The sequence below is a fragment of the Topomyia yanbarensis genome, chromosome 2 (assembly GCF_030247195.1).
Source record: "Topomyia yanbarensis strain Yona2022 chromosome 2, ASM3024719v1, whole genome shotgun sequence".
In the NCBI taxonomy this organism is placed as follows: domain Eukaryota; kingdom Metazoa; phylum Arthropoda; class Insecta; order Diptera; family Culicidae; genus Topomyia; species Topomyia yanbarensis.
In genome coordinates, this window is record NC_080671.1 from 404,367,392 (window position 1) to 404,381,349 (window position 13,958).

The 13,958-nt window shown below is 37.8% G+C and overlaps 1 protein-coding gene across 2 annotated transcripts in view; it reads left to right on the forward strand.

The window, feature by feature from the left end:
* Positions 1-1,783: 1,783 nt before the first annotated feature.
* LOC131684988 (cuticlin-4) overlaps positions 1,784-13,958 on the forward strand; it is a 112,313-nt gene continuing 100,138 nt past the window's right edge. For both annotated transcript variants that reach the window (XM_058968300.1, XM_058968302.1), the window contains exon 1: positions 1,784-2,020. The gene's annotated coding sequence lies outside the window, so the exon portion shown is untranslated. The remainder of the gene's footprint in view (positions 2,021-13,958) is intronic.

The following is a 13,958-nucleotide window of genomic DNA, read 5'->3' on the forward strand; positions in this document are numbered from 1 at the left end:
TTCGTGGGAAGTAGCGTTCAGAGCCGGATCGGCGTAAAATCGGGAATCACCAACTAAATAGTGACGAGTTTTGAACGTACCCGGAGACCTGTCAAGGTTTTGTTGGGACAGAGGGAGTTGTGCTGTTAGCCCACTCGCCATTTCAAGTCGATGTCATCCTTCCTTACTCAGGGCGTAGAACAGTACGTCTGTCAGCCCAAAACCGCCATCCAATTCGTGATCCGTGTCCTGTTTGTTGACGTTCGCCATGACCAGTATACCATAATCAAGATGTTACTGGCGTCGATCTTGATATGCCAGTTGGACTGAAGTGCTTTTATTGCTAAGATCTTAGGTTATTGGAATCTTATGGAATTTTTCATTGAAAAACACCGGTGCAGTGGATTGCACTGGTGTTGCATTTTCTAGCAGAAGAGCAGGCCACTAGACGTGTTTCATTTCCACTTCTGCTAGAAATTGCAAAACCAGTGCTATCCACCGCTCTGGTGTTTATCAATGAAAAACGATCTTAGCAGATCAGCAGTAGGTGCTGTCGAGAACATACCACTCATCGCCATCAAGATCATCCTCTAAAGATGTTTTAACTTTGATTGGATTATCATGGCATCTTCCTTCTGCCACCGAACAAGGCACCCGTATGCTAGTATGGGTCCAACAATTGTTGTGTAGATCCACTGAATGTACTTGGGTTCGAGTCCCCATGATTTGCCGAAAGTCTGTCTACATTGGCCGAAGACCATGTAGACTTTCTTGATTCTGAGATCGATGTGAGTCAATTAAGTGTTGAGTCAAGAATTACCCCTACGTGCTTCATTTAATTAATCTGCGACAATAATTTCAGAGTTAAAGAACTGCAACGGACGTTGTTCTCTTCCATCATTTGATCCTTTTATAATTTTGATTGTGAAGATATATGCATACATCGAAAATAATCACCTTGCATAGCTGTCACCAGGATCCGCGGAAAATCGAGCCAACTGGTACGTCAAAACATTAGTCAGTCGCAAAATATCACCTGAATTGCAAAATAGGCTGCCAACGTAACACATCGTCACGCGAGGATTTCGCAAATGCCTCAATACCCGAGTAATCATCCACCCACTCAAAGACCGCCCCGTACGGCCAGGTCCGGGAAAACTTTCTCGCGCATTACATGATTAATCAGTGCACAAAGCACAAACATTGTCATCATCATCGACATCGGTGCCGAAACCGGATCGTAAACATCCGAGTGCACACTCACTACAATTCCCCTGCGAGTGCCACCGCGATCGCGATCGCGATCACCACAAACCGAAGACCCACTTCGTGCTGAGTGACGCAAACCCGAAGACGAAATGAAAGTGAAATTTCGCCCCACAACGCTTAACCCACTGATGTGAGCTGCAGTGACGGACCGCTCGGATGGAACGGGGCAAAGGAATTTCCGAGTGACCTTCAGCCAACAAGTGAGTGATTGAGTGAGTGAGTCATTCGCTCACTCACTGACCAGCGCGGGAGATCCGTGTTTACGCAACGGCCGGGCCCCGCGTAAAGGATCCACGAGAGCTCGCAGAGAGAGTCGGACCGGATATCGGATCGTGCTTCGATGTTGGCGATCGTGCTCTCCTCGGAGGTCTACACGGTAGCACAGCGCGTACCGCGATGAGTGAAAGAAAAGAAAGTGGTAGAGAGCGAATGAGTGGTGGATTCCCACCAGCCTACCACCTGGAGGCCGGGGGCACAGCCAGACCAGTTAGCGGAACAAATCAACGTACACTTCATTTAGTTTGAAATTATTTTTTAACACTGACGGTCGAGCTCTCGCAGAGCAGCCACTGCTGTAATAGTAAAGCGATCAACTGCAACGCAGCGAACAAGTGCTGTTCCGAAACGAAGCGGGTGCAAATCGGTATTTTTAAACTATTTCTTGTATTATTTCTGACAAAGTAAAAACGGTCGACAGTGTGAAAGGATATTTTTTATGGATACTGTGCCTGAAAAGTGTTCGCGAAGGTAGTGATTTAAACGAAAATTCAGTGTAAGTTTCGACCAAGTCAATAAAGTGTTTTTGATATTTTGTTGAAATTCCTTTGAGTATTGCGTTAAAATAATAATTAATTGTAGTTCTTGGTAGGTTGATAACAACTTGCTCGAGATTTTTTAAATGTAATTTGAAGTACCAATTTTCTTTTCCACAATTAAATCGAATGGGCATTATACGAAGACTCGTATAATTAGCATAGAAACCTCCAATTCCGGCTATCCGGAACGCGATTCATCAATTTCACGGCAGGAACTCGACTACCTCAACGGTAACTGTGGTGCACCTCGAATATTCGACCCGTAAACATTGGGCACCCCATCGATTGAGTAATTAGGCCTTTCAAAGTTTCGGTTACGATTATACTGTGCAGCAAGTGAAAATTTTGCTAAAAGGTGTAGATTTGGTTTTTTTCACCCGAAAGTAGAGTGCGGGCTCATCGGATGTTTCTCCCCCTTGCCCGAGCTGGTCGAATGAAGGAACGAATAAAAGTATTGAACCCAACGATCGATCGATCGATCGGGATGTGCAAAGTGCTTAATAGGGAAATAACAAATCAAGCAAAAAAATTATTTCGTTTTCGATCAAATGAAAACCTCTAGTGTTTGGGAGCGTCCAACGAAAATCGTTAAAAATAATGCGAAAATGAAGAAGCGATGTGCAAAAAAAACGGCAAATTCGGTTTTACGGTTTTCTCTGCGCGTCGCGTCCAAGTGAAGAACCTGAATTATTTATAAGAGATTATCGGCGTGCTCTTCTCCTTCCTAGTTATCGGGGCGTCGATGCGGCTCGGCGATGTACTGGCCATGGTGACCCATATCTGCCGGCCAGCAGCGCCGCCGTAGAGATACAGTAGTGGTGAAGACAGGTGCAAAGCCAGAAACGGGGATACACATAGTCTGCGTGCCAGGCGATGCGTGGCACGTCAATGTTTCGATGTTTGATCGGCGAAACTCGTGATTTAAATCGTGTATGTGTGCTCAAGCGCAAGCGAAAATGGTTGTACCACGTGGTAGAAAGTGCGGTAGGCCAGCCATCCCTGGAACAGGAACACGAATCTGAGCTCGCTGGGACTGGATCCAAGTCGAACCGGACGTCGTAGCTCCGATCTTTTTTTTGGTGTCATGGATTTCAAGGCGTAAAATGAAAGTGAATTGTTGATAGCACTAATTAGTGACATGGTGTTAGGAAAGAGGAACCTCGGTGTGTAAGACCAGTGGAAGACATCAACATTTTGAAACTAGTGGATGCTCCAGCGTGAAGAGTGAAAGTGAAAAGAACAAACACAACGCATTATGGACCTCTGATCTGAGAGGTGATAAACTCATGCTGGTGAACAATGACTTGGCGATTCGTGAAAGAAATGTGTCGTTGAAATGCAAATTAGACACGCGAGTAACGATAAGTACTTTAGAGGGGCATTATAATATGTTAATTAAGCTGCTTATTTGAACAGGTTTTCGAGTCGATCAAGAGGCAAACAATTTTATTCCAATTCATGATATTATCTGGTATGTAAATCCTCTTGATATAAGAGATTGGCGGGAAAAAAGGACAGCATAAACGATTAAATATCGTGATCATTAACTAACAACGCTTATTGCAAACAAAGTTTTGCGTTTCATTTGATCGTTCTTCCGGATTATTTTGTCGTGGCTTCAATATAAGGACAGGAGTGAAGATAAATTGAGATGAAAACTATTTTTCTCCATTAAGAAGAAAATTGTTTAAAGTCATCTTTTCGCGTGAAGAGCACAAAACCTATAACTAAATTAGTTATGCAATTTGCGTTTCGACTACGTTTCATCAGAATCCGACACTATCTTAGTGACGGCGCTAAGCTACATCACACAGGACTAGGGATTTACTCAGAAACATAAATCTATAGCTTTTATTCAAAACGACATATCTACAATCAGTTACACTCTTTGTTTATATTCTCTTTCGATTTTTACGGCATCACTATAACACTTTTACAGTACAGATCGAGAGACGGTGGTTTTGACTAGCATATTATGCAAAGAGTTGAGGGATAAATGTTAAAGCGACCGAATTATTAACAGAGAAAGTAGACAATGAGAATCACTCATTGTAGATATGTCTTTTTGAAAAAAAAAAAAAGAACGCTCATGAAATAGTGTTTTCGTTTTTTGGAGCTAACGTCAATCCGGCACTAACTTACTACTGTCACTAAGTTGGCGTCGGATTCTGATAAGACAAAGTCGAAACGCAAATTCCATAACCAATTTAGCATTGCAACGTTTTATCTTTCGTACTATTGCATGGAATTGATCAAATTATTTGCCATTTTGTCGATAAGATAAACATAAGAAAAGCAATGTTGTATAAAATTTTGGAGTATGTATGACATACATTAACAACGAAAAACTTTGTTTTGAAACCCCTTTCGAAAACTACTCAAAAATGTGAAAATTTCCAGCCTAGAGCCACCAGCCGGAGCCGTCAATATGGTGCACCAACCGAACACTGAAATTATAATATAGGTGCGCTAGAGATTTATTTCTATTATTGTTCGTATTGAAATGCTTGGAGCGAACGGAGATCTCCTCAAAGTGCCAGATAATACCGAGAAGGAAATATTTGTAAGCTGTGCACGGCTCATGGATTACGATTCAATTAGTTTGTGTCATTTCATACTACTAGCAGAAGCGATTATTTTCATTTTTGATAATTGGAAAGTAGCATACATGACGAAGAACCCAATTTTAAAACACCCGACCGACTCTCGTTCAAAAATGGTTCCCATTAATTTCATACATCCACGCGCGAATCTTGAGCAGAAAGAATTATGAAATTAGTCGAATGGTGCTATTTAAGTTTGTCTAGTGCCTTCTTTTCAGGAGACTGCACATGAAAACCGGGAAAAAATGATAATAGGATGCGGCCGTCTGGGTGAACTGGCTGCATTATTTAATTTATGCAGCTCCGAGCTAAAACAAATATCTCCCACGCGGAGAATGTTGGCAAACAAAATAGCCCTCAAACCAGTCGAAACAATTAAAATTCGGAAAAAAATCCTTCACCAACTATTATTTTTATTTACAATGTGTGGAAAGTAGCATACACACAGAAAAACCCGAATTTAAAACATCCCCAAGTAACCATAAGCATTAAGACATTCCACTATATTGGCTATACATTTGCACTAATGTTGCATTGAAACTCTATTACAGCATTAACAATGCAATAAAGTTCTATATTAGCATCAATAATGCATAACTGCACATCCGACATATAGCATTATCGCTTGCTCTATATGCGTATATGAAACTGATATAAGGCGTACATGCTTCAAGGATCTTTAAAGAATGTAAGCTTTGCAAGTGCATTTAGTGCTATTATAGACCAGATAAAAAGCCGATATAATGCTATTGTAATGCTGTGGGTTTACTTGTTATGCAACTCTTCTTGAAGATTATATTCGGCATATTTCATTTCAATCGAACATATGCAATATAGTCCAGGGAGCAAACGTAGCGCACTTACCGTGAAGGACGAGGCAAGGTACCTCAGTTCGAGACTTACTAAAGGTAATTTTCATAAAACATTTCATATCATGTGAGAACGAAAACCCATTAAGGATATTCATTACAATGCATTAGAAGAGAGTCAATTACGGTTTTAAACAGAACATTTTATTTTAAAATTTTTCCTTTTTGCTTATCATACCCAAAAGGAAACATAAGAAATGGTTTTAAAATCATGGTGGACAATGACAGCCAACTGAAGCTTTTTAATATCATTAGTAATGCCAATATTAGGCTTTCAAATTTGACATTTGCACGCTGGTGCTATATAATAGCATTAGTACTGCAGAAACGAGCTGTCGATCTTTGCACAGTAATAGCACCATATTTCGCCTTTTCTGGCATAATACCAGCATTATATAAGTATTTAGGGCTTCACGGCTCTTAAAGACAGCTTTATATGTGGTTCTAAAGCAGATATTAGGCTATGTTATAATGCTTATTGGTTACTTGGGTCCAACTGAGGTCGTTAGCAATTGGTTCCCACAAATTTCATGAACAACGTGGCATATGAAGCTGGACCTACCCTACCTACTTCTAATGTCAGCCACTCAATCTAGAAATATTTGTTTTTGTTGAACTTTGTCATCCTGGAATTATTAACGTATCATATTACTCGTGATTAAAATATCAAAAACCTTGACTAAGATCCTGAAATCACGAACATAAATAAATAACAATCTATACTCAAGACTAAGCTATCATAATAAGGTGAATAGAAATTACGAAAATAGCGACTGAGATAATTAAATCAAGAACATAAGTCCCGTTAGTCTGATAGAAAAATCAAATAATAAACTTATTAATAAAATGACACGGTAACGTGATAAAAAATCACAAAAGTCACGAATAAACTCTTGAAATCATGAATGTCATTTGACTGTCGGCTGTGTATTCCCAAATCATCATCAAAAGCTAAACATGTCCAGGGAACAACCAGGGCCGTCGAGAGCCGTGGCGGGCCCCAGGGCTAGTATTACTGACAGGTCTTTCTTAACTTACTTGTTTGAATCTTGATTAGAGGAATTGTATACATCCAACCAGAGTTAAAAATAATCGAAGCTCTTTTTTGACGGCTGAAAATGAACCTGATGCGACTCGCGGTTAATAGAAAAAATATTCATTCAAATATCCATGTTATTCATTCAGTTGAATATCGAACAATATATTCATTTCACTAATTATCTAGGAAAATGTTTTCAAATGCCAATAAAGCATATGAAACAACAATCATCATCGCTTACATTGTGCCAGGGCCTACTTTGATGCGTTTGATTCGTTGCTGCACGATCGCTTCGTGTAATAATCGGAGACGAATGAAAATCTGCATGGATGAATGGGCGGTTTGTTCGTTTGACGTTTTCAGCTGCGTCACTGAATATTGAAAATGAATGCGGCTGAATTTGATCAATTTTCATTCAATGAATTTGAATATTTTTAACTCTGCATCCAACTGTTCAAATCAAACTATGTTGCTGTTGCTAAAATTGCTTACGAGTTTTTCAATTCGCGGGTACGCGGGCATCCACTCGGCCAGTTATAAATGTACACATTCGTTAAAATGTTATTAAAGGTACACGGAGCTAATTCATGTATTCGTACCTCGATTGTGTCATCACCAAAGGTACTGATTTCTTGTTGCCACATTCAACGATATATTTCGTTTCGCGGAACGCTTATACTTGGTTAATGGTCTGAAAAATTGTCAGTACGGTATGTCTGACATGGTGAAATTGTAGGGTGTACATTGATCATCATTAGCTCCCTTTGTAAATTTGATATTTTTTCCAATTCTCCAACAAGTGATTTTTAGGGACATCTCGAAAAGTGAACAGAAATACAGTTTGACACACACTTTCTACTTTAATCGTCACTCATTTTTGTTCACGTTCAATACATTAGGTTGGAGCACGATATTTTGCTTATGCGGTTTAGACAAAGCGATACACGGGTAGATTTATCTGTTGGTAGCGATGCAGCAGTTTTTAGCTTTTGTTATATGCAAGATGAGAAGGTAGACAGATACAGCTCGTCATTTTCGTTTAAAAATATAAACTCAAAAAGATTCAATATTTATATAAGTTTGTCGAGAAATTTTTTTAATCACAGCTTTTATGCAGTTTTTTTGGGAAAACAATATGACGTGTTAGTGTGAGAGTCGGTTTTGATACGCTGTTGAAACATGCAGTAACTCACAAAAATAAAGACACAGAATGCAGTAATAAGGAATCAGACGCAAATAAAACAACTGCTTGTACATTGGGCAACCGACTACTGGTGCTGATGGCTGAATTGAACTGATTTGATTTCCTTATTTCGCATATAACCATTCGGTTCTTATAGATATCAAAAACATCTTTGGTGAGGCTCAAAATTACTGTTCTATCTTAACACAATACATTTGGCGAAAAAATATTTTAACGCGCTATAAAAATACAAATATGCAATGAATATTTATTTGAATTACCAGTTAATTAAGGTCTGTCTGCCTTCTCATCTCACTCAGAGTCGAAGCTAAAAACCGTTCCGCTATAGATAGGGGAGAGTGAGGACACTTGATCCTTGGGGATATTTGATTCCCTAGCCATATCTCAATCTATACGCATAAAGTTATCACAATATTAAAAGAAAATGAAATATTTGCTCGTTTATGATGTTTAAAAAAAAATTTGATGTATTACATTTGGTATGGAAAAGTTATATACTATTTTAGAAAATATGTGTTCAAATCCATCTTGAAGATCTTTTTACAAATTTTTTGAACGGTTGTATGTGATCGTCGAAATAATTATATTTGAATATTTTCAAGTACGATTACTTTCTAAGGGCTTTTGTCTAGAAAAACACGATTTTCGAATAAAAAGTTTCAAAACACATACAAAAAATTTCAATTTTGTTCACCTCATACAACATATATCTACTCTTGATCCCTACCATTAGTTCTCTCAAATACTTTTGAAATGTATAGAAAATGAAAAACATCTTTTCCATAATGTACCTGGCACCATTAGTTGATCTAAAATGTTTTTTCCGTGAACAAATATGGTATAAGTTATTGAAGATTGGAAAAGCAAGTTAAACAGCACTGATTTGCCTTAAATACTTGACTTGACTTTCTACTGTGGTTAAAGTTTGTCGTGCATCTAAAAAGTTAGTCTTATTAATTAATTTGTCAGGATAGGTGATTAGTTGAACTTTCGTGCCTAAAAGTCATAGTGTGCTTTATTTCTACAGGCCTAGTACGCGGGAGATCAAGTTACCACACGTTTTTACAAAACCCTCGTTTTGACATGATTTTCAAAACTGTTCATATTACTGACAGGATATAGTATTCGGATTTAAACATTATTCATAGCTCTTACAATACGAATTGACTACAAGCTGGCGAACTTTGCAATTAACATTTTTATTTCATTGAAAAGTTATGAGAAAAAAACAAAATTGGGATCAAGCATACCCACTCTCCCCTACACAGCGAAAACTAACCCCACCGTAACTCAATCTGGAAGGAGCTAATATATAATACTAATATACTAATATATAATATATAATATATCATATAAAATATCAACCAAGTACAGTCATTCGTTCCGCGAAACAACATGCTAACAAATGCGGCAACGATGACTACAGCACCCCCGGATAGATAGACAACGGCTCTAGACAGGTGCGCTTACATGATTTATCTTCACTGACTCCTGACAAGGTGATAAAATATGTCAAGATCCGGAGATTTAACTTTCAGGAACATTTTCCAGGGTGTTCCTAACTCATTTCCTGTGGTGAGAATGCTTGTGAACAAACAAATTTCTGATTATATAACTATTTTATGCAGATCAACCGAAAATGTAGCGTCTCATCAGACAACACTGGTGATGCACGCAGGGCAGATTCCTATACGCAAATTCTGCAAAAAGACACTGTACCTCGGAAATTATTGTACAGATGTAGCTTAGAAAAGTCCGCCTACTACGATCGTAAACCGTAGATCGTTATCTTATGGTAAACCACAAAAAGCTTCAAAACCAAGATTCACGGGTTTGACAGAAACAAATATTCACTCAACGAAAATTGCGCTCAGTGTCACCAAATCAACAAGCGGTACCATCAACAAAGAAGCGAACGCAGAAGATGACGGATACGGATGCGCTTGCAATCCTGTTTGCGCTGTATTGCGCGTATTCAGTCGATTCAAACAATAAAAACTCGGCCTTTATGATTTTGTACGCAAAGTAGATAACTTCCTTGAAAACGTTTGTTTTAACAAAATTCAAATATCAATAAAATTCTGGTATCCACAACAGGAGCTCGAATTCTCAAGTTGTTAAATTATAATGTCTTTAAATTTTTTTCCGCTTTCATCATATAACTATTTAAAAAAGTGAATAATTACAAAGAAATTACAATCACTATTTTTATTGCTTTTTTGTGATTATCGTACGTTTTCGCCCATCTTCCGGGTAAAACCGCGGGTCCCCAAATACAATCCGGGCCCCGGGGTAATTGCCCCGGCTGACCCCCCCTCTCATCGGGCCTGGGAACAACAACAGTAACCCAACCAAACATTCGAATGTAACGCCATGTAAATATACGGGGCGAACTTGTATTTTGAAAACACAACTAGTTACATGACTACGAGGTTTTTCATTCAGAACTTGGTCAAAGGTTTTCGTAAATCGTTCAGTTCACCAAGTCGTGATCTTTTGTTCATGCATTTATGAACGGTATTTTAATGTTTAATGTTCAGTTTAATGTCGGATTTTCCACGTGAGTTAATGTGACTCTGGTTTATGGTTTTAGAAGCATAGTCACGATTTCCACAATATCTATTCGCATTATCGTGCTATTACGAACTAACGGATTTTCTCACGGAGTATCGCAACAAAATAAAATTGTAATAATTTCACGTTAACTTAAAATATTGTGAATTGTGAACAGGAATTGAAAAACTGCAATGTAATGGGTGTTTTAACGTTTTTTTAGTGGGATTTTCTGACAACGGAGTTGACGTACGATACTAATTCTTTTTTTAATCACTTCAGTTGTCTTTGCAATGCATGAACAACGTTTCCAAATTTTGGAATTTTGAATCACAAAAAACCGTTCGTTCAAGCAAAATTTTCGTAGGTTGCGCCAAAGCATTATCTTTTCAGACGGGGCCCACGATCGATTAAACGGATATTAACAACGCTGAACAATCCCTCTGGATAAAGACGCGCCATTTCTATCGTTTTTTTTACCATTCATCTGTCAGTGTCATTTCAATCGAGCATGAGACCTGTCTATGGCCATCACTTGAGATGGATTCCAAGCGATTTTCTTCGGATTGAGTGCATTTGACAGGCCTCGTGCTCGATTGGAATGACACTGACAGATAAATGGTAAACAAACGATGGAGATGGCGAGTCTTTATCCAGAGAGATTCAGCATTAAAATGCAAGCCACATGCTCCCGCAATAAAGAAAATACAATTGTTATTTACGGTAGTTTGTGCGTTATATTTCATTTAAATTTAAAAAAGAATATCGAGCAGGTTTATAGGCTTTCTCTGTAAGGAAGACAAAACCTATCAAAATACATACTCTCCATTCATCTTTTTAATATTTTATCGTTTGAAAAGTCTGCTTAGAGTTATTGAAAACAAATACACTCAAGTTTTTTTTTACGCGGTTTTTTTTTGCGCGGTATTTTTTACGCGGTTTTTTTTACGCGGATTTTGAAATTTACGCGGTTTTCATTTACGCGGATTTTGAAATTTACGCGGTTTTCATTTACGCGGATTTTGAAATTTACGCGGTTTTCATTTACGCGGTTTTTGAAATTTACGCGGTTTTCATTTACGCGGATTTTGGAATTTACGCGGTATCCATCAATGAGGTTCCCTTTATCGCGGATTCTTAAATTTAAGTGGTCTTCATTTACGCGGATTTTGAAATTTACGCGGTTTTCATTTACGCGGATTTTGAAATTTACGCGGTTATCATTTACGCGGATTTTGAAATTTACGCGGTTTTCATTTACGCGGATTTTGAAATTTACGCGGTTTTCATTTACGCGGATTTTGAAATTTACGCGGTTTTCATTTACGCGGTTTTCATTTACGCGGCTCGTATCCCCCGCGTAAAAAAAACCTGAGTGTACAATGGAGTTTCTGTCTGTGATTGAAATTAAAGAGTGTCTGAAGTCATTTTGGACATATTCGAAATATTTGAACGAAATGCTTTTGTTACTTCTAGTCAATTACAAAAAAAATCAAGCACGATTTACAAAAAGGATGTCAGCTGATACATCGAAAATGACGTTTAAAACGTATGCGTGACATATTAATTGGCATATTCGTTGCACTTGCACCTGATACCAAACCGAAAGTAAAGATGTTTTGAATCCTTTTTTATTTTATTTTTGATTATGGAGGTTTTAGCCTTATGGTCATTCGAGCACGAGAAAATCTCTTTTGCGAAAGTCTCTAACCCTATGTGTGGGATTGGAATTCGAACCCAGGTCAGCTGCGTACAAGGCAATCGATTTACCAAATACGCTATACCCGTCCCCAGTTTTGAATCCTGTACAAATACGAAAAAAGAGTTTCCGAATACATTTCATGGTAGAAGCAGACAATCTTTACTGTAACTATTTTGGTAGAGGGAAGCCTTGGGGTGTCTTGATTTTTCTAGCTTTTTTCTAGTAATTTTATTTAGTTAACGAATGCTTTGCTCGTTTTAGCCCGTTTCAGTGTTGTTAACCTTGGAAAATGAACTATTTTCTATCGAAAACCGTGAATAGATCTGTAAATACAAGTTAATGTATTATTTCATTAATGCTTGGTTATTGAAAATATAAACTGGATTTGTCTACTCTATTCTCTATTACTTGTTCTGTGATATTGTAGCGTGATAGGGATTGTAAAATTGTGCTTGGGATCACGGGGACGAAACAATAGAGCAAGAGGGGGACGAAGATCAACGGGAACGAGAATTAACACATCTTGATTCAGAATATTATAATGATTTCGTCAATTGAATGTTTTAAATAACATTTAACCAGAATTATTTGATATTATATGATAGGGTGATGTGCCTATTATGGTAGTAGAGCCTATTGTGACCCTATTTCGTACCCTTTGGTTTCGAACCAAGCATATGAGATAATGACGATATCGATTTGGCTACAACAAGTGTGCAATAATAAGCTCAAGTAATATTCTTTATTTGTTGTGCACGCATGTATTTAGAACTTTCCTCTAAATCCAACTTTTAATTAAAATAAAAACACCTCATTGAAATATCTGCTAATCCACCTCACTCATGTAGTGAACCGAAACAGGACGCAACGGCGCTTAGCAAAATAAACACTTACGAGCCAGCATTTACCGCCTCAAATCTCGTTATTCTGGCACAAATATATTAAACATTGCTATGATACATACCTTTATTTTAGCTGGAGAACTTTTTTACGATTATTTAAATCACTCGTCAAACACTAGAATAGGCCTAGTGTATAGGATAGGAATTAAATACGAGGGAATAGGATAATATTAAATACGAGGGTTCACATTATTGCCATGTTTTGTCGACACACTACCACAATCAAAACAAACTTTTTGCATCCATCATACAGACAAGAATCACCAGTGCGGCCAAACCAAAACATGAACTTGAAAATATATTGTTATGCAATTTCAGGTATAAGTAATCAATTATTTCGAGTTATTCAACTAATTGTTGATTGCAGATATTTTATTTTCATTTGCACATACAATTCGGATCGGAAGGAAGCAATGTGTGATGTGAAACTTGAGATTCCAGTTGATAATCTTCGCATGGTTATTTCCTGCGCAATTCTTGGCGCTCATCTTTCATGTGCGTGATGTTTACATTTGTTTTGATCGGATGAAAAAAGCAGAATCATTCATTTTACAAATCACTCGTTAGCGTCCATGATCTGGATACCTAGTTAGAATCGACGCAAATGGAATATGAGGAATTGCGTTTCAACTAGATTGTTTTTCGATGAGCTCAACCCATGAGGCGATAATTGGATCGCTGAGGTGGGAATAGATGCACAGAATAGAACATTTATCTTCATTTGTGCTGAAAATTGAGACAATTCTGCTAAATAAGCATTATATAGATGTTTAAGAAACAGTACACTGATACTTTATTCTGAGAAAGGTTATAGGTAATATGGCTTCTTTTAAAGTTGTTCAATGGTGCGACCCTCTCCCTAATGGTGCCAAAACAGGCTCATCACCCTACTTGATATGAATGATAAATCAAATTAGTTATAACAGTTCAAGATTGTTAAAATATTACGTTTTTTGAAAACAAATGTTTTAGGGGGCGAACTATAGTACATCTAACCTATGTCCTTTCGTTTGATACTTTGAT